The following is a 20306-nucleotide window of genomic DNA, read 5'->3' as shown; positions in this document are numbered from 1 at the left end:
AATTGATGCATGTAAAGCACCTGCACAGGGCTAGGACGTAAAGTCAGAGTGCACTGGCGGTTTGTGTAGTATGAGTTACTATTCATGTTTCAGCATGCATGCCCCTTACTGGTTCTGAAGAACACAATGGTCTTTGGTTACCAAGATACAAGTAAACAATTGAAGATTACTTTTGGGTGTTCCTATACTGATGAACAATCCTGTGTGTTTTTATCTCCCTAGATAATTTTAATGATCTGGAATGCTCTTAATGACCTAATTTGGGGCTGGGCATTCATACCTATAATCCCAGCACTTTGGGAGGCTGAGGTGGGAGGATTGCTTGAGCTTAGGAGTTTGAGACCAGCCTAGGCAACATAGTGAGATCCCAGTCTCTACAAAATATGTTTTTTTTCCTTTTTTTTTTTTTTTTTTTTTTTGAGACAGAGTCTCTCTCTGTCGCCTAGGCTGGACTGCAGTGGCGCGATCTCGGCTCACTGCAAGCTCCGCCTCCTGGGTTCACGCCCTTCTCCTGCCTCAGCCTCCTGAGTAGCTGGGACTACAGGCACCTGCCACCATGCCCAGCTATTTTTTTCTATTTTTAGTAGAGACGGGGTTTCACCGTGTTAGCCAGGATGGTCTCAATCTCCTGACCTCGTGATCCGCCCGCCTCGGCCTCCCAAAGTGCTGGGATTACAGGCCTGAGCCACCGTGCCCGGCCTACAAATTTTTTTTTTTTTTAATTAGCCTGGCATTGCAGTGTATGCCTGTAGTCCCTGCTACTCAGGAGGCTGAGATGGAAGGATCACTTGCGCCTGGGAAGTTGAGGCTGCAGTGAGCTGTTGATTGTACCACTGCACTCCGGCCTGGGAGAGAGTGAGGCTATGTCTCAAAAAAAAAAAAAAAAAAAAAAATCTGACTTGGGAGTATTTTCTTTCTTTCTTTTTTTTGAGACAAGAAATCTCGCTCTGTCACCTAGGCTGGAGTGCACTGACGCGATCTCGGCTCACCGCAACCTCCGCCTCCCAGGTTCAAGCGATTCTCCTGCCTCAGCCTTCTGAGTAGCTGGGATTACAGGTGCATGCCACCACGCCTGGCTAATTTTTGTATTTTTAGTAGAGACGAGGTTTCACCATGTTGGTCAGGCTGGTCTCAAACTCCTGACCTAGTGATTCGCCCGCCTTGGCCTCCCAAAGTGCTAGGATTACAGGCATGAGCCACCGCGCCCGGCCGGGAGTATTTTCAAAACAACTCTAAAGCAGAATGCTGTTCAAGTCACCTAATTTCTGCCTCATATGGTGTCTCTTTATATGCATAAGCCTCACTATTTCCCTAGGTCCCTTGGAGATACTATCACGAAGGTGACTGACTGATGGACTTCATCTTTTGGTATCATTATATACTTCCGGTGGCATGTTACCCTTGCTCAACAAGCCCAAGGGGCACTGCGTGCAGGGATTTTCACTAGACAGGATCGTGTCAGCTTATTAAATATAAACAAGTGGCATCAGAAGTAAGATCTACCATTATCCTTTCCTGTTTTTCTGATAACATGGAAATTTTGCCCAGTTTTCAGGCTGTTGCCATTCTTGCCACTGCCTAGCTTTATCACACCAGAAAGTACAGCGTGACTGAGAATTCATATAAACCTTCCAAAAATCTGCTCTCAGAAAATGAACCGGATCTCTCCTGGGCCTCATACACCTCACAGATAACAAATCTTCATCCAAAAAAACGTTTAGCTTTTTGTTGTGATGAATTTCTTGCGAGTCTTCCATTTAACTTAACAACTTCACGATGATCTTTGCAGATAAGCTCACTCCCACAGAGGCTCCTTCTCCTACAGAGAATTATGTCGAGGACAGGGAGTTTTTGGTTTTGTTTTTTTCCCCCCACCGATAAAAAACTACAGAAATGAGAGGCCATGCACCAATTTCTGCTGGTCACAGTTCTGGATCCTTCTCCTTTGACCAAATGTCCTCAATTCCCCCACTTGGCTCTGGAGATGGGTTTGTAACCGAGAGACCTCGCTGTCAGCAATTAGCTTCCCCCTCACCCCGCCAGACAGAGTCTCACTCTGTCGCCCAGGCTGGAGTGCAGTGGTGCAATCTCGGCTCACCGCAACCTCCGCCTCCCGGATTCAAGCAATTCTCCTGCCTCAGCCTCCTGAGTAGCTGGGTTTACAGGCGTACACCACCATGCCCGGCTAATTTTTATATTTTTAGTAGAGACGAGGCTTCACCAGGTAGGCCAGGCTGGTCTCGAAGTCCTGACCTCGCGATCCACCGGCCTCGGCCTCCCAAAGTGTTGGGTTACAGGCGTGAGCCACCGCGCCCGGCCTTTAGCAATTAGCTTTTTGATTTTTTCTTCCGGTTCCTTTGCTCATAAATCTCTACAAGCGGATCACTGCTCTGCCGCAGAAGCGCCACCTGCCACGACAGACTCAAGTTTGTGTGCTGCCGCTGATGGGTTGTGTCCATTTGCTTTCGGAGAAGGCTCCAAGTCTAGGTTCCGAATCCGGCTGCAAGCTGGGGACCCTACTGGGGGGTTACACAGACCACGGCGTCTGGCTTCCTCTCAATCTCACCAGCCAAAGCTCCTGTCAGCATCTTGGACAGTCTTTCCCGGGGCAGCGGCCACCACCCCGCTTCGGCTGGCCCTCCGCCCTCGAGCCAGACTGTCGCTGCACTGGACCGCCTCGCACTACCCAACACACGCAGAGCGGCTGCGGGCGCCGGGACCCTGCGGGAGTCAACTGCTAGCATCTCAGCCCAGCTGACGTGAAAGTTCGTCAAAACCCAAGGCGGTATCTCGGCCAATCGGAGCTGACCAATGGATGAGAGGCGGCTATTTCATTCAATCACGTCCTTCCGACATCCCGCAGGTCTCCCAATCGCAAAACGATGCAGCCAAAGTCGCTCCCGGAAGATGAGCGGAAGGCGGGGAATAGGGAAGGGGTGTGGCCACAGGCCCCGCCTTCCGCTCTGGGCCGCCGCGATTCTGGGCGTGCGTGAGGGAGGGTGGGTGCTGAAGGCGGAGGCAGCACCCACGCCAGGTGAGCCGTCGTTTCTTTGCGTGGATCTTTTAGGATCGCTCGTCTAGGCCGGGCGTGGTGGCTCACGCCTGTAATCCCAGCACTTTGGGAGGCCGAGGCGGGCGGATCACAAGGTCAGGAGATCGAGACCATCCTGGCTAACACGGTGAAACCCCGTCTCTACTAAAAATACAAAAGATTAGCAGGGCGCGGTGGCGGGCGCCTGTAGTCCCAGCTACTCCGGAGGCTAAGGCAGGAGAATGGCGTGAACCCGGGAGGCGGAGCTTGCAGTAAGCCGAGATCGCGCCACTGCACTCCAGCCTGGGAGACAGAGCGAGACTCCGTCTCAAAAAAAAAAAAAAAAAAAAAAAAATCGCTCGTCTACAAAGAAAAGGTAACGTTTGAGGTAATGGATATTTCAGTCACCCTGATTCGTTCATTACACATTGTATGCATGTATCAAAATAACACATATACCCCCCAAATAAGATCTATATCAATTTTAAAAATACCAAAGAAAATCACTCGTCCACACTGTGAGTTAGTGTGGTTAAAACTAAACACACTGTGGCTGGGTGCGGTGGCGCCCAGCGGAGACTCTGTCTCTAAATAAATAAATAAATAAATAAATAAAAACTAAACACACTGCACTGATTCACTTATCCAAGAGTTGCAGGTGACGCCTTCTGTTTATGTTTATCTGTATTCTAAAAAAAGAAAAAAGTCAGAATGATATTAAATTTTGCTAACATGTATCACACAGATTGAACGCCACTCGGCATCAGTCTGTATAATACATATTGTAAAGTTTAACCTCGCTCTTTTTTTTTTTATTTTTATTTTGAGACAGAGTCTCACTCCATCCCTCAGGCTGGAGTGCAGTGGTGCGATCTTGGCTCACTGCAACCTCTGCCTCCTGGGTTCAAGTGATTCTCCTGCCTCAGCCTCCTGAGTAGCTTGGGATTATAGGCATGCACCACCACGTCCAGCTAATTTTTGTATTTTTAGTAGAGACGGGGTTTCTCCATGTTGGCCAGTCTGGTCTCGAATCCTGACCTCAGGTGATCTGCCCACGTTGGCCTTCCAAAGTGCTGGAATTACAGGCGTGAGCCACCATGCCCAGCCGATTTTTTTTTTTTAAGATTACAGATAAATGTAAATAGAAGGATCATATTTCCCACACACATCCCAGGGGACCAGCTTGCACCCTCCCCAGGGTACCACTGCCTCTCTTAGGAGACTCCCCCACAACACTTCACTTCATTGTAGAGAGGCAGAAGCTGGGCAATTAATGTGTAGGTAGACTGGAGACAGACTACCCAGGTTTGAGTCCTGTCCCTTCCATACATGTGCTGAGTGACTTCAAGTCACATAACTTCTCTGTGCAATTTGCTCATCTTCAAAATAAGGGCACTGGCCGGGTGCTGTGGCTCACGCGTGTAATCCCAGCACTTTGGGAGGCCGAAGCGGGTGGATCACGACGTCAGGAGTTGGAGATCAGCCTGACCAACATGGTGAAACCCCGTCTCTACTAAAAATAAAAATTAGCCGGGCATGGTGGCGCATACCTGTAATCCCAGCTACTCGGGAGGCTAAGGCAGGAGAATTGCTTGAATCCGGGAGGCGGAGGTTGCAGTGAGCTGAGATTGCGTCACAGCACTCCAGCCTGGGTGACAGAGCAAGACTCTGTCTCAAAAAAAAATAAAAATAATAAAAAAATAAGGGCATTAACAGTAGCTGTCTAGCAGGGTTTTTGTGAGGATTGAATGAGTTATTATGAAGGTGCTTAGAATAATGCCTAATCCATAATCTGCACTTAATAAATGATGCTGTTGAGGGAATGGGTGTTGTCTCAGAGCAGGTAGGAGCTCGCCATGTTATCTGTCCTTATTTCATTGTCTGCCACAGGCTTTGGGGTCGGAAGGCTCTTGTTCCACATTGGTTCTCCAAGCATGCACATTTTACCTTATAAAATTTACTTAAACTTTCTGAGACTCAGTTTCCTCCTCTGTAAATGAGAACTGATGTTAAGGATGAAATTCGGCTGGGCGCGGTGGCTCAGGTCTGTAATCCCAGCACTTAGGGCAGCCTAGGTGGGCGGATCACCTGAGGTGTTCAAGACCAGCCTGAGGTCAGGAGTTCAAGACCAGCCTGGCCATTGTGGTGAAACCCTGTCTCTACTAAAAATACAGAAATTAGCCGGGCATGGTGGCGATTGCCTGTAATCCCAGCTACTTGGGAGGCTGAGGCAGGAGAATCACTTGAACCCAGGAGGCAGAGGTTGCGGTGAGCTGAGATCTCGCCACTGCACTCTAGCCTGAGCAACAGAGTGAGACTCTGTCTCAAAAAAAAAAAAAACGCCGGGCATGGTGGCTCACGTCTGTAATCCCAGCACTTTGGAAGGCTGAGGCAGGTGGATCATCACCTGAGGTCAGGCGTTCAAGACCAGCCTGACCAACATGGTGAAACCCCATCTCTACTAAAAATACAAAAAAATTAGCCAGGTATGGTGGCGCGCGTCTGTAATCCCAGCTAATCGGGAGGCTGAGGCAGGAGAATTGCTTGAACCTGGGTGGTGGAGGTTGCAGTGAGTGGAGATCGCGCCAATGCACTCCAGCCTGGGTGACAGAGCGAGACTCCATCTCAAAAAAAAAAAAAAAGGATGAAATGATAACATGCATGTAGCATGCTTAGCATGGTGCCAGACATGTAGTAGAGTCTCAGTAAACGGTAGCTGTGACAGAGACTACTGGGTGTTCAGCAATCCTCATTTACTTTTCCTCCAGGGCACACCACTGGACTATAATTCCCAGCCCCCTGTGTAGTTAGATGGGGCCATAAGACAGGTATGGATGATGGAATGAGGCCAGAGTGATGGGCATGCTTCCCGGCCTGTGTTTCCTTGTTAACACAACTGGAAGTGGGAGTGGAACCAGGAGGTGACATTTCCAGAGTCCTTGCAGCACCACTTGGAACAGAGCAAAACCCACTTGGGACTGCTGTGTGGGAGACAAAAAAATAAACTTTCGTGCTGGTGCCTATAATCCCAGCTACTCAGGATCCTGACACGGGAAGATCACTTGAGGCCACGAGTTTGAGACCAGTCTGGGGAACACAGTGAGACTCCCATATCTAAAATCATTCAAAAATTAGCCAGGCATGATGGTATGCACCCGTAATCCCAGGTACTCGAGACACTGAGGCAGGAGGATGGCTTGAGCGCAGGAGTTTGAGGCTGCAGTGAGTTGTGATGGCACCACTGTACTCCAGCCTGGGTGACACAGCAAGACCCGGTCCCTTGAAAAAATAAATAAAAAAAGTTTGTTGTGATGCACCACTCAAATGCTGGGGTTATCTGTCGGTAGCCAACCTGACTAATACATAACCTTTTCAATTATTACTGTACAATTAATTTTTTTTTTTTTGAGACGGAGTCTCGCTTTGTCACCAGGCCGAAGTGCAGTGGCGCATTCGGGGCTCACTGCAACCTCCGCCTCCCAGGTTCAAGTGATTCTTCTGCTTCAGCCTCCCAAGTAGCTGGGATTACTGGCACATGCCACCATACCCAGCTAATTTTTGTATTTTTAGTACAGACGGGGTTTCACCATGTTGGCCAGGATGGGCTCAATCTCCTAACCTCGTGATCCGTGCGCCTCAGCCTCCCAAAGTGTTGGGTTTACAGGCATGAGCCACTGCGCCTGGCCTATACTATTAATTTTTTTTTAATACCTCCACAATTGTACTTTTGGAGGATATGGTCTTTTGTGATGGCATTTTATTTAATTTTTCCTTTTTCTTTTGTGTGTGTGTGTGTGTGAGATGGCATTTAAATGTGTGCATGCCTCTCCTCAACAGAATTGTAAGCCCCTCTTTGAGTTCTGTTTCTGCACCCCCACCCCAGCCCTGGGCTCCACATCCACAGTGCCCAGGTCCTGGGACGATGCCTACGGAATGACAAGAGGGTTTAGTGTCCAAGGCGAGGTGCAAAGATTTTCTTCTTTGTTGCATTTCATTCTGCCGCTTTCTCCTCTCCTCTCTGTTTTGTTTATTTGTTTGTTTTGTTTTGAGACAAGGTCTTGCCCTCTCGCCCAGGCTAGAGTGCAGTGGCACACACATGGCTTCCTGCAGCCTCAATTTCTTGAGCTGAAGTGATCCTCCTGCCTTAGCCTCCTGAGTAGTTGGGACCACAGGCATTAATCACCACACCTGGCTAATTTTTAAATTTTTTGTAGAAATGGCATTTCCCTCTGTTGCCCAGGCTAATCTTGAACCCCTGGGCCCAAGCGATCTTCCTACCTTGGCCTTTCAAAGCGCTGGGATGGCTGGGCATGGTGGCTTACGCTTGTAATCCCAGCATTTTGGGAGGCTGAGGCAGGTGGATCATGAGATCAGGAGTTTGAGACCAGTCTGACCAACATGGTGAAACCCTGTCTCTACTAAAAATTCAAAAATTAGCCAGGCGTGGTGGTACCCACCTGTAATCCCAGCTACTCGGGAGGCTGAGGCAGGAGAATCGCTTGAACCCAGGAGGCAGAGGTTGCAGTGAGCAGAGATTGCACCATTGCATTCCAGCCCGGACGACAAGAGTGAAACTCTGTCTCAAAAAAAAAAAAAAAAAAAGGTCCTGGCAGGCCTGTGCTCACAAAGGCAGGGGGTGCTCCTATGCCACAGGTCTCTAGCCTCCCAGAGGAGGACCATAGCTGGAGGGGGAATGACACACCATTGGGGCCCAGGTGTGGAATCTAAAATGCACCAAGAATAATGAGATAATTGGGCTTCCTTGGACTATGTTCCCACAGGTCAGGTCCCCACCTGCAAAAGTTCCCCAAGGGCTGTGAGCAGCAGCTTTTCCCAAGCGCTCAGCCTCCATCCCAGCCCTGGGAGGGTGAGCTGAACACTCCTGTGCTCTCTTCCATTCTCTTCAGAGGAGAAATTAACTAGTGAAATACCAGCTTTTTGTCTCTGTGGATTTGCCTGTTCTGGGCATTTTGAGTGTTTTGTTTTGTTTTTGTTTTTGTTTTTTTAATTGAGATACAGTCTTACTCTGTCGCCCAGGCTGAAGGGCAGTGGTGTGATTTTTGGCCCACTGCAAACTGCCTCCCATGTTTAAGTGATTCTCCTGCATCAGCCTCCTGAGTAGCTGGGACTGCAGGTGTCTGCCACCACACCCGGCTAATTTTTGTATTTTTAGTAGAGACGAGGTTTCACCATGTTGGCCAGGCTGGTCTTGAACTCCTGACCTCAAGTGATCTGCCCACCTCGGCCTTCCAACGTGCTGGGATTACAGGTGTAAGGCACCGTGCCTGACCTTTTTTTAAAAATTATTTTTGCAACCTAACGCAGGATGGACATTTCGTACAAAGGGAATCGTGCAATAGCTGGCCTTTTGTGTTCAGCTTCTTTCCCTTAGCATAACGCCTTTGAGCTTCATCCATGCGGTACCATGTGTCAGCACTTCTTTCCTTGTGTCTATCCATTCATCAGCTGATGGAATTTGGGATTGTTTCTGCCTTTGGCTATTGTGAATAATGATGATATGAACATTCGTGTATACTTTTTTGTTAGAACATCTGTTTTCCATGTGTTGGGGTATATATCCAGGAGTAGAATTTCTGGGTCATATGAGAATTCTGTGTTTAACTCTGAGAAACCACTAAACTCTTTTCCACAGCAGCTGCACTATTTTACATTTCCACCAACAATGTATGAATGTTCCAGTATCTCTGTATCTTTGTCAACACTTGTTATTTTCCATTTTTTTGGATGATGGCCATGCTAGTGGGTACGAAGTTGTATCTCATAGTGGTTTTGATTTGCATTTCCCTGCTGGGTGGTGATATTGAGCATCTTTTCATGTGCTCATTGGCCATGTGTATATCTTCTTTGAAGAAATACCTATTCAAGTCCTTGGTCCTTTTTTTTTTTTTTTTTTTTTTGGAGATGGAGTCTCACTCTGTCACCCAGGCTGGAGTGCAATGGTGTGATCACAGCTCACTACAACCTCCGCCTCCTGGGTTTAAGCAATTCTCCTGCCTCAGCCTCCTGAGTAGCTGGGATTACAGGCACACGCCACCATGCCTGGCTAATTTGTGTATTTTTAGTAGAGACGGGGTTTCACCATGTTGGCCAGGCTGGCCTTTAACTCCTGACCTCGTGATCCACCTGCCTCAGCCTCCCAAAGTGCTGGGATTACAGGCGTCAGCTACCACACCCAGCCAGCCTTTTTTTTTTTTCAGTAGGTTGTTTGCCTTTTTGTTCTTGAGTTGTAAGAGTTATTTATATATATATAATAATTATTATTTTTTTTGTGATGGAATCTCGCTCTGTCACCCAGGCTGGAGTGCAGTGGTGCAATCTTGGCTCACTGCAACCTCCGCCTCCTGGGTTTGAGCAATTCTCCTGCCTCAGCCTCCCAAGCAGCTGAGACTACAGGTGTGCGCCACCATGCCTAGCTAATTTTGTGGATTGCTTGAGCCCAGGAGTTGGAGGCTGCAGTGAGCTATGATCATGCCACTGCACTCCAGCCTGGTGACAGAGTGAGATTTTCTCTAAAACATAAATAAAAATCTTAATAAAAGAGTTATTAGGCTGGGCACGGTGGCTCACACCTGTAATCTCAGCACTTTGCGAGGCCGAGGCGGGCAGATCACCTGAGGTCAGGATTTCGAGACCAGCCTGGGCAACATGGTGAAACCTTATCTCTACTAAAAATACAAAAAATTAGCCAGGCGTGGTGGTGCGTGCCTGTAATCCCAGCTACTTGGGAGGCTGAGGCGGGAGAATCCCTTGAACCCGGGAGGCGGAGGTTGCAGTGAGCTGAGATTGTGCCATTGCACTCCAGCCTGCAAAACAGAGCAAAAACTCCACCTCAAAAAAGAAAAAAAAAAAGGCCGGCCGCGGTGGCTCATGCCTGTAATCCCAGCACTTTGGAGGCTGAGGCGGGAGAATTACGAGGTCGGGAGTTTGAGACAAGCCTGGCCAACATGGTGAAATCCCATCTCTACTAAAAATACAAAAAATTAGCTGGGCATGGTGGCAGGTGCCCGTAATCCCGGCTACTCGGAAGGCTGAGGCAGGAGAACCACTTGAACCTAGGAGGCAGAAGTTGCAGTGAGCCGAGATCACACTACTGCACTCCAGCCCGGGTGACAGTGTGAGATTCTGTCTCCAAAAAAAAAAAAAAAAGTGATTTTTATATTCTGGGTACCAGACCCTTCTCAGACATATGGTGTACACATATTTTCTCCCACTCTGTGGGTCGTTGTCTCACTTTTTTGACATCAGGTTAGATTTTGAGATCTATTTCTCCAGGGCCTACACTTCTGAGATACCGGCCTACGCTACATAGGGCAAGACTTGATTACTAAATTCTGCTGCCAATGACCCTCCTTCATCCTACCCTTATCCTACCACCTCCACCTCACATGTCAGCTTCACTAGTTGTTGTGTCTTCCTGGGTCTCCATGTTGAGGAATATTCTGAAGCGGTTGAGCAGGAAGAGGACTGTGGTTCAGGAATGCTGCCATGGGCACAGAAAGGGAGCAGGTGGGATGGCTTCCTGGGACTTGGCCATTCCTGTTCTTTATTTGGGAGGCTGCTTTAAGAGCTGCCTCTTTTCTTTTCATTTCCTTTCTCAAACCCAACCCTTCAATAATTTTTCATTGCTTCTTATACTCAACCAGAGTTTCCTAGTTCTTTTTTTTTTTTTTTTTTTTGAGACAGAGTCTTGCTCTGTCCCCCAGGCTGGAGTGCAATGGTGCGATCTCGGCTCGCTGCAACCTCTGCCTCCCGGGTTCACGCCATTCTCCTGCCTCAGCCTCCTGAGTAGCTGGGACTACAGGAGCTCGCCACCATGCCCAGCCAATTTTTTTGTATTTTTAATAGAGATGGGGTTTCACCGTGTTAGCCAAGATGGTCTCGATCTCCTGACCTCGTGATCTGCCCGCCTCGGCCTCCCAAAGTGCTGGGATTATAGGCGTGAGCCACCGCACCTGGCCAATTCTTTTTTTAAGTTTGTTATTTTTATTATTGTTTTTTTGGGACAGTCTCGCTCTGTCCCCCAGGCTGGAGTACAGTGGCGTGATCCCAGCTCACTGCAACCTCTGCCTCCCAGGTTCAAGCGATTCTTGTGCCTCAGCCTCCCGCGTCACTGGGACTACGGGCACGTACCACCATGCCTGGCTAGTTTTTGTATTTTTAGTAGAGACAGGGTTTCACCGTGTGGGCCAGGCTGGTCTTGAACTCCTGGCCTCAAGCGATCTCCCTGCCTTGGCCTCCCAGAGTTTCCAGGTTTTATTTATTTATTTATTTTTGAAGACTGAGTCTCACTCTGTCGCCCAGGCTGGAGTGCAGTGGCACGATCTCAGCTCACTGCAACCTCTGCCTACTTGGTTCAAGCAATTCTCCTGCCTCAGCTGCCCAAGTAGCTGGGATTACAGGCATCCGCCACCGCGCCCGGCTAAGTTTTGTATTTTCAGTAGAGACGGGGTTTCACTATGTTGGTCAGGATGGTCTCAAACTCCTGACTTCAGGTGATCCATCCTCTTCGGCTTCTCAAAGTGCTAGGATTACAGACGTGAGCTACCAAGCCCGACCAGAGTTTCCAAGTTGTAAATCTTACCCTCATTTCTTCTTTTATTCTCCAGTCTCTGGTCTTTGCCTCCTCTCTTTCTCCAGTGTCTGATGGGAAATGGAGGGCAAAATTATAAGGACTGGCTGTGGTTTGAAGAGAGGGTGCCAGGCGTCCCAGGGAACCCCTGTGTTGTTGAGCCCCTCGGAGACTTGCTTTTATCCTGTGTGTGTGTTCACTGCTGAGGCTCAGATGTCCCTCCCTGCTGTGAGCTTTTGGGTCTGTGCAAGGGCCCCCTACTGCTGGTTCGGACCCAGTGTTGTATTTTTAGCTCCAGGCCCCCATTCCTTTTTTTTTTTGGAGACAGAGTCTTGCTCTGTTGCCTGTCGCCCAGGCTGGAGTGCAGTGGTGTGATCTCGGCTCACAGCAACCTTCGTCTCCCGAGCTCAAGCGAATCTCCTGCCTCAGCCTTCCAAGTAGCTGGGATTATAGGCGTGCACCACCACGCCCGGCTAATTTTTGTACTTTTAGTAGAGACGGAGTTTCACCATATTGGCCAGGCTGTTCTCGAACTCCTGACCTCAAGTGATCCGCCCACCTTGGCTTCCCAAAGTGCTGGGATGACAGGCCTGAGCCACCGCACCCAGCCAGGCCCCCCATTCCTGTAGAAGTGCACCTTCCCTCAGGTGGGGCCACATCTCTAGTGGCTACCAGACAGCGTGGGGTGTCCTCCTGGTGCTCAGACACTCCCATCCCCAGGCCTTTGTTCATGCTGGTCCCTCCATCTGGAATGTTCCTCCACAGTCTCCTCTGATTAAACTCTGCTCTTCCTTCAAGGCCTGGCCTCAAAAGCACCTGCACCGAGAAGGCCTCCTCCGGCTCCCCAGCTGGAATCCATTTCCCCCTGGAATATTGTTCATTTTTCCCCTTCAGTTTAGATGACTCCACTTTCTAAACTGAACATGGGAACTCATGCTGTGTCTCGTTAGTACAACTGCACTGTGGAGAACAGGTGCAGAGCATTTGAAAGCGGCCAGTCCAAGAATCCTGGAACAGCTCATGACTGCACCAGCTGGAGGCCTCACATTCCTGGATTGGATCATATTACAAGTTAGCTGTGGCCAAATCCCTGTTATCCTCCTACCCTTTCTCGGGAAGGAGGAAGCACTAGACCACGTTAAGAGCCAGGTCCCAAGATATTCAGGCCCAGCTTAGGCTGTGTCTGGCAGGTAGTAAAAGAAAACTCACGAAATCAGTCTTTATTGTTGTAGGGTTTTTGTTTGTTTTGGTTTTGGTTTCTCTCTCTTTTTTTTTTTTTTTTTTTCTGAGACAGAGTCTCGCCCTGTCACCCAGGCTGGAGTGCAGTGGCCCAGGCTGGAGTGCAGGGGCTCGATCTCGGCTTACTGCAACCTCCGCCTCACGGGTTCAAATGATTCTCCAGCCTCAGCCTCCCAAATAGCTGGGACTACAGATGCCCACCACGATGCCCAGCTAATTTTTTGTATTTTTAGTAGAGACAGGGTTTCACTGTGTTAGCCAGGATGGTCTGGATCTCTTGACCTCGTAATCCACCCGCCTCGGCCTCTCAAAGTGCTGGGATTACAGGCATAAGTCACTGCGCCCGGCCGGTTTTGGTTTATTTTTTGCGACAGGTCTTGCTCTGTCACCCAGGTTGGAGTCCAGTGGCACAGTCATGGCTCCTTGGACCCTCTGCCTCCTGGGTTCAGCTGATCTTCCCACCTCAGCCCCTGAGTAGCTGGGACTACAGGCACATACGACCATACCCAGCTATGTTTTGTTTTGTTTTGTTTTGTTTTTTTGAGACAGAGTATTGCTCTGTTGCCCAGGCTAGAGTGCAGTGGCACGATCTCAGCTCACTGCAACCTCTGTCTGCCTCCCGTGCTCAAGCGATTCTCATCCCTTAGCCTCCTGAGTAGCTGGGATTACAGGCACCCGCCACCACGCCCGGCTAATTTTTGTATGTATGTATGTATGTATGTATGTATTTTATTTGAGGTGGAGTCTCACTCTGTCACCCAGGCTTAAGTGTGGTGGCACGATCTTGGCTCGCTACAACCTCCACCTCCCAGGTTCAAGTGATTCTCCTGCCTCAGCCTCGCAAGTAGCTGGGATTACAGGCACGCACCACCATGCCCAGCTAATTTTTTGTATTTTTAGTAGAGACAGGGTTTCACCATCATGGCCAAGCTGGTTTCAAACTCCTGACCTCAAGTGATCCGCCCACCTCGGCCTCCCAAAGTGCTAGGATTACAGGTGTGAGCCACTGCGCCCGGCCTAATTTTTGTATTTTTAGTAGAGATGGGGTTTCACCATCTTGGCCAGGCTGGTCTTGAACTCTTGACCTTGTAATCCACCCGCCTCAGCCTCCCAAAGTGCTGGGATTACAGGCGTGAGCCACTGCGCCTGGCTTAATTTTGTACTTTTTTAGTAGAGACGGGATTTCACCATGCTGATCAGGCTAGTCATGAACTCCTGACCTCAAGTGATCCACCCACCTTAGCCTCCCAAAGTGCTGGGATTACAGCCGTGAGCCACCGCGCCTGGTCAAAGGAGACATTTTCACATTGGCTGTAACAGGAGTGGAACCAGAGCTGGAAGATGGACAGGAAGTAACTGAGTGAAACCAGGAGAGCAAGGCTGGAGAGAGTGGGCATGAACCAATGAGCAAGTGTTGGGTTGTGTTTTGTTTCCTTTTAGTTAATTAATTTATTTTTTTGAGATAGAGTTTCACTCTTGTCGCCCAGGATGGAGTGCAATGGTGTGATCTTGGCTGACTGCAACCTCTACCTCCTGGGTTCAAGCGATTCTCCTGCCTCAGCCTCCCGAGTAGCTGGGATTACAGGCATGAGCTACACCAGTAAGTTTCCTAATATTTAAAAGAAAACAGCCGGGCACGGTGGCACATGCCTATAATCCCAGCTACTTGGGAGGCTGAGGCAGGAGAATCACTTGAACCTGGTAGGCGGAAGTGGCAGTGAGCTGAGATCGTGCTATTGCACTCCAGCCTGGGTAACAAGAGCGAAAAACTCCGTCTCAAAAAAACAAAAAAAAGTTTCCTTCAGGGTCCCCCAAATGTCCTGGGAAATCCCACCCAGGAGCCAGCCCTCACTGGCAGCCTCAGACCACAGACAGCAGCTGCCACAGCTGGCCCAGCACATCAGCCTTGCTCTCTCCCTGGAAGGGCTAAACTTCCCAGACTGGCACTGCTGGATTCTTCTAGTCCTGGCTCGGCTACCCATGTCATTTGTGTCCTTGCCTATGTAAGTCACTTAACTTCTGACCTAAATTTCCTTATCCGTAAAGTGGGAGAAATAATAACAGTCTTGCAAGTGTTAATTAAGTTATCTTAGCAGCATGCCTGGCCCAGAAAAATGCTCAGTAAACAACAGCTATCCTCATTCTTTTTTTTGAGGCGGAGTCTCGCCTTGTCGCCCAGGCTGGAGTGCAGTGGTGTGATCTCGGCTCACTGCAAGCTCCGCCTCCTGGGTTCACGCCCTTCTCCTGCCTCAGCCTCCTGAATAGCTGGGACTACAGGCGCCCACCACCACGCCCGGCTAATTTTTTGTATTTTTAGTAGAGATGGGGTTTCACCATGTTAGCCAGGATGGTCTCAATCTCCTGACCTCGTGATCCACCCACCTCGGCCTCCCAAAGTGCTGGGATTACAGGCGTGAGCCACGGCGCCCGGCCATCATTCTTATTGTTGTCATCTCAGAGAGAAGTGCAGAGAGAAGAGGATTTCCTGAACTTGGGATGTGGTTTGGATGTAGCCTAACCATTGAGTTTTACGGGGCAAGTGAAGGATCTCTGCTTGTTTTTTTTAAGAGATAGGGTCTTGCTCTGTTGCCCAGGCTGGAGTGCAGTGGCGTGAACATGTCTCACTGCAGCCTCGACTTCCTGGGCTCAAGCAATCCTCCCACCTCAGCCTCCGGAATAGCTGGGACTACAAGTGTGCACCGACATTCTCGGCTAATTTTTTAATTTTTTTGTGGAGATGGGGCATCTCACTGTTGCCTATGCTGCTGGTCTTGAACTCCTGGGTTCAAGCAGTTCTCCTGCCTTGGCCTCCCAGAGTCCCGTGATTATAGGTGTGAGCCACTTCGCCTGGCCTATGCCTGTGGCTTTTTAACTCCCAGGGATGCAGCAGCTCCCACTGTCCCCAGAGGGTGTCACCCCACTTCCAGATCTGCCCGAGGAACAGAGCCTTTGACTTGACTTTCCTCCCTTAACACTTCCTCACCTGTCTTCCCAGAACACCCACGTCCTTCCAGGTTTTTCATACGCTTATGTCCTCTCTTGTCAGATGATAAAAACGGGTAACCCTATGAGTCCCAGGGTCCCTTCTGTTGTAGCCAATGAGGTCAAGGGCCAGACACCCATTCTGCCATTCAACAAACCAACCAAATTCATTGAGCACTCACTATTTGCCAGGCACCATGCTTGATGCTAAGGATAGCACAGGTGTATTAGGGTTCTCTTAGAGGGACAGAACTAGTAGGATATATATAATCATATATATATATAAGTCATATATATATATAGGAGTTTATTAAGTATTAATTTACACGATCACAAGGTCCCACAACAGGCTGGCTGTCTGCAAGCTGAGGAGCATGGAGAGCCGGTCCAGGTTCCAAAACTGAAGAACTTTGAGAGAAAGATGTAGGCTGTGAAGTTAGGCCTGTCTCTTTCTTTCTTTCTTTTTTTTTTTTTTTGAGACAGTCTCGCTCTTGTTGCCCAGGCTGGAGTGCAATGGCACGATCTCGGCTCACCGCGACCTCAGCCTTCCGGGTTCAAGCGATTCTTCTGCCTCATCCTCCCGAGTAGCTGGGATTACAGGCATGCACCACCATGCCTGGTTAATTTTGTATTTTTAGTAGAGACGGGATTTCTCCATGTTGGTCAGGCTGGTCTCGAACTCCCGATCTCAGGTGATCCGCCTGTTTCCGCCTCCCAAAGTGCTGGGATTACAGGCGTGAGCCACCGCGCCTGGCCACCTGTCTCTCTCTCTCTTAGTTTTCTGCCTGTTTTATGTTCCGTGGCAGCTGATTGGATTGTGCCTACCAGATTAAGGGTGGGTCTGCCTTCCCCGGCCACTGACTCAAATGTTAATCTCTTTTGGCAACACCCTCACAGACACACCCAGGATTGATACTTTATATCTTTCAATACAATCAAGTTGACACTCAGTATTAACCATCACAGCAGAGAACCAAATGGACTAAGTCCTTGTCCTCCTGAGCCTTAGACGGATATCTCCCTTGTGCCAGACTTAATCCCTGAGGGGATTTGCATCACATAAGACAGATGCGGTCATCCTGCCTCTCACGGTACTGTCATCTCCTCCACCTCCCAAACTTTGGCAAAGGCTGTGAGGAACAGTGGAGAAGGTAAAGAGCTCACTGCCCCCGTGCCACCACCGAGAGTGTGAAACCTGCCCAGCACTGAGTGACATGTGCTATAAAGTATAAAATACATGCCGGACTTGAAGACTTCATGTGACCACAAAGAATGTCAGTGATCTCATTTATAATTTTAAAATATTAATTACCTGTTGCAACAGTAATATTTTTGATATAGTAGGCTAAATAAAATTCATTATTAGGCCAGGTGCAGTGGCCCATGCCTGTAATCCCAGCACTTTGGGAGGCCCAGGTGGGTGGATCACTTGAGGCCAGGAGTTCAAGACCAGCTTGGCCAACATGGCAAAACCCCATCTCTACCTAAAATACAAAAAGTGAGCTGGGTGCGATGGCACACGCTATGTAGGAGGCTGAGGCATGAGAATCATTTGAACCCATTGTGGGCGGGGGGCCGAGGTTGCAGTGAGCCAAGATTGCTCCACTGCACTCCAGCCTGGGCAACAGAGCGAGACGCTGTCTAAAAAAAAAAAAAAAATCATTATTAAAATTAATTTCATCGCCTTTTACTTTTACTTTTTTTTTTTTTTTAGATGGAGATTCCCTCTTGTTGCCCAGGCTGGAGTGCAGTGGTGCAATCTTGGCTTACTGCTACCTCCACCTCCCAGGTTCAAGCAATTCTCCTGCCTCATCCTTCCAAGTAGCTGGGACTACAAGTGCATGCCGCCACTCCTGGCAAATTTTTTGTATTTTAGTAGAGATGGGGTTTCACCATGTTGCCCAGGCTGGTCTCGAACTCCTGAGCTCAGGCAATCCACCCACCTTGGCCTCCCAAAGTGCTGGGATTACAGGTGTGAGCCACTGCGCCCGGCTCCTTTCAATTTTTTTTTTTTTTTTTTTTTTTTGAGACAGTTTCTCTCTTGTTGCCCAAGCTGGAATGCAGTGCTGCAATCACGGCTTACCACAACCTCCGCTTCCCTGGTGAATCAAGCGATTCTCCTGCCTCAGCCTCCCAAGTAACTGGGATTACAGGCATGCGCCACCATGCCTGGCTCAGTTTTTGTATTTTTAGTAGAGATGGGGTTTCTCCATGTTGGTCAGGCTGGTCTCACACTCCCAACCTCAGGCAATCCGCCCACCTTGGCCTCCCAAAGTGCTAGGATCACATGCATGAGCCACTGTGCCTGGCTGGGCAAGTCACTGAACTTTCTGATGCTCTATTTTCTCGACTGTTAAGTGCAGGTATTCAAAACACCAGGTATGTTTTCTTCCTCTGACACCTTGCTGGATGCTTTGTCCCCATAGTGGTGACAGTAGTGGAAGGAAGGCTGGGCACCCACCTCCAGGCTTGCTGAGGTTTGGAGGCTTTAGTGCATGTGCTTATTTGGCTGGTTTTGTGAGCCGTGTGTTTTGTGTGGTTGGTCAGGAGCCATCATTTTGGCCTCAGTTGTCCAGGCATCCACTTTTCAACCACCATGGAGATTGAGTGCTTACTTTGTGCCAAGCTCTCTTCTCTGCTTGGGGATCCCAGCTGGAGAGACACCACAGTGCTCCCCACCAAATTTTCGCAGGTAGAAACTCTTAGGCACCAAAAGGCTAGCTCTGCTGGGTGGAGACAGAACCAGAACTAAAACCTCGGAACATGGTTTTTTTTTTTTTTTTTTTTTTTTGAGATGGAGTCCTGTTTTGTCGCCAAGCTGGAGTGCAGTGGCGATCTTGGCTCACTGCAACCTCCAACTCTTGGGTTCAAACGATTCTCCTGCCTCAGCCTCCCGAGCGATTACAGGCGCCCGCCACCACGCCTGGCTAGTTTTTGTATTTTTGGTAGAGACAGGGTTTCACCGTGTTGGCCAGGATGGTCTTGATCTCCTGACCTCGTGATCCTCCCGCCTTGGCTTCCCAAAGTGCTGGGATTACAGGCGTGAGCCACTGCGTCTGGCCTGTGTTTGTTTTATTGACTGTAGTGGCCCTTCTCTGCCCAGTTCAACAGCATGGCCCCAGAGCCTGGCACAGTGAGCACCAGAGTGCAGATGCCCAATGAATGAACGGACGAACTTTGATTCCCAGGGCTCTCCGCTGGGCTAAGCACTTTGCAGGGATGGATGACTGCATGTCATTCTCTCCATGAGGATGGTCAGGGAGGTAGGAGATGGCTGAGCTGGATTTGAAGCCAGGTCTCTTCTCTCCCAAGACTCCTAGCTTGCCTTTTTTTTTTTTTTTTTTTTTTTTTTTGAGACAGAGTCTTGCTCTGTCGCCCAGGCTGGAGTGCAGTGGTGTGATCTCAGCTCAGTGCAAGCTCTGCCTCCCAGGTTCATGCCATTCTCCTGCCTCAGCCTCCCGAGTAGCTGGGACTATAGGCGCCCGCCACCACGCCTGGCTAATTTTTTGTGTTTTTAGTAGAGATGGGGTTTCACCATGTTAGCCAGGATGGTCTCGATCTCCTGACCTCGTGACCCACCTGCCTCGGCCTCCCAAAGTGCTGAGATTACAGGCGTGAGCCACTGTGCCCTAGCTTTTTTTTTTTTTTTTTTGATACAGAGTCTCGCTCTGTCGCCCAGGCTATAGTGCAATGCCTGGGCAATCTCAGCTCACTGCAACCTCCACCTCCCGGGTTCAAGCAGTTCTCCTGCCTCAGCTTCTTGAGTAGCTGGGATTACAGGCACATACCACCAGGCCTGGCTAATTTTTGTATTTTTAGTAGAGACAGGGTTTCACCATGTTGGTCAGGCTGGTCTCGAATGCCTGACCAAGTGATCTGCCCACCTCAGCCTCCCAAAGTCCTCGGATTACAGGCTTGAGCCACTGTGTCTGGCCCTAGCTTGCCTTTTAACCCTTCCCTCGCTGTGTTGCCTTCAGCAAGTCTCCAAGGTTGTACTAGTTTTCTGTTGCTACATTACCACACATTTAGTGGCTTATGTAACTTTGTTATCTTAAAGTTCTGGAGGTCACAGTGGTTGGCAGGGCTCATTTTCTTCTGGAGGCTTTAGGGGAGAATTCATTCCTTGTCCTTTGTAGCTTCTAGAGGCAGCCTGCATTTCTGGGCGTGAGGTCCTGCGTCATTCCTTTGTCAGTCAATATGATGAACTCCGCTTCATCAACCACATCTTCTCCGACCCCGACCCTCCTTCCTTCCTCTTGTGAGGACCCTTGTGATTCCACTTGCCCAACCAAATAATCCAGGATTCATCTCTGCATCTCAAGATCCTTAACTTCATCCCATCTACAGAATCCCTTTTGCCAGAGAAGGTACCATTTTCACAGATTTCAGGGATCAGGACTTGGACATCTTTGGTGGGGGGCATTGTATTGCCTCCACAAAGTCTACTTTTCTTCTCTGTTGGAT

The 20306-nt window shown here is 49.2% G+C and overlaps 1 protein-coding gene across 2 annotated transcripts in view; it reads left to right on the top strand.

Moving 5' to 3' along the window:
• Positions 1-2953: 2953 nt before the first annotated feature.
• The window catches only part of PRRC2B (proline rich coiled-coil 2B), a 123614-nt gene continuing 106261 nt past the window's right edge, over positions 2954-20306 (top strand). The window contains exon 1 of one of the 2 annotated variants that reach the window (XM_054659197.2): positions 2954-3034. The gene's annotated coding sequence lies outside the window, so the exon portion shown is untranslated. The remainder of the gene's footprint in view (positions 3035-20306) is intronic. The other variant, XM_024345927.3, reaches the window with a different exon arrangement.

The sequence above is a fragment of the Pan troglodytes genome, chromosome 11 (assembly GCF_028858775.2).
Source record: "Pan troglodytes isolate AG18354 chromosome 11, NHGRI_mPanTro3-v2.0_pri, whole genome shotgun sequence".
Classification (NCBI taxonomy): Eukaryota; Metazoa; Chordata; class Mammalia; order Primates; family Hominidae; genus Pan; species Pan troglodytes.
The sequence above is the reverse complement of the archived record's forward strand: the minus strand, read 5'-3'. Positions and strand labels throughout refer to the sequence as shown.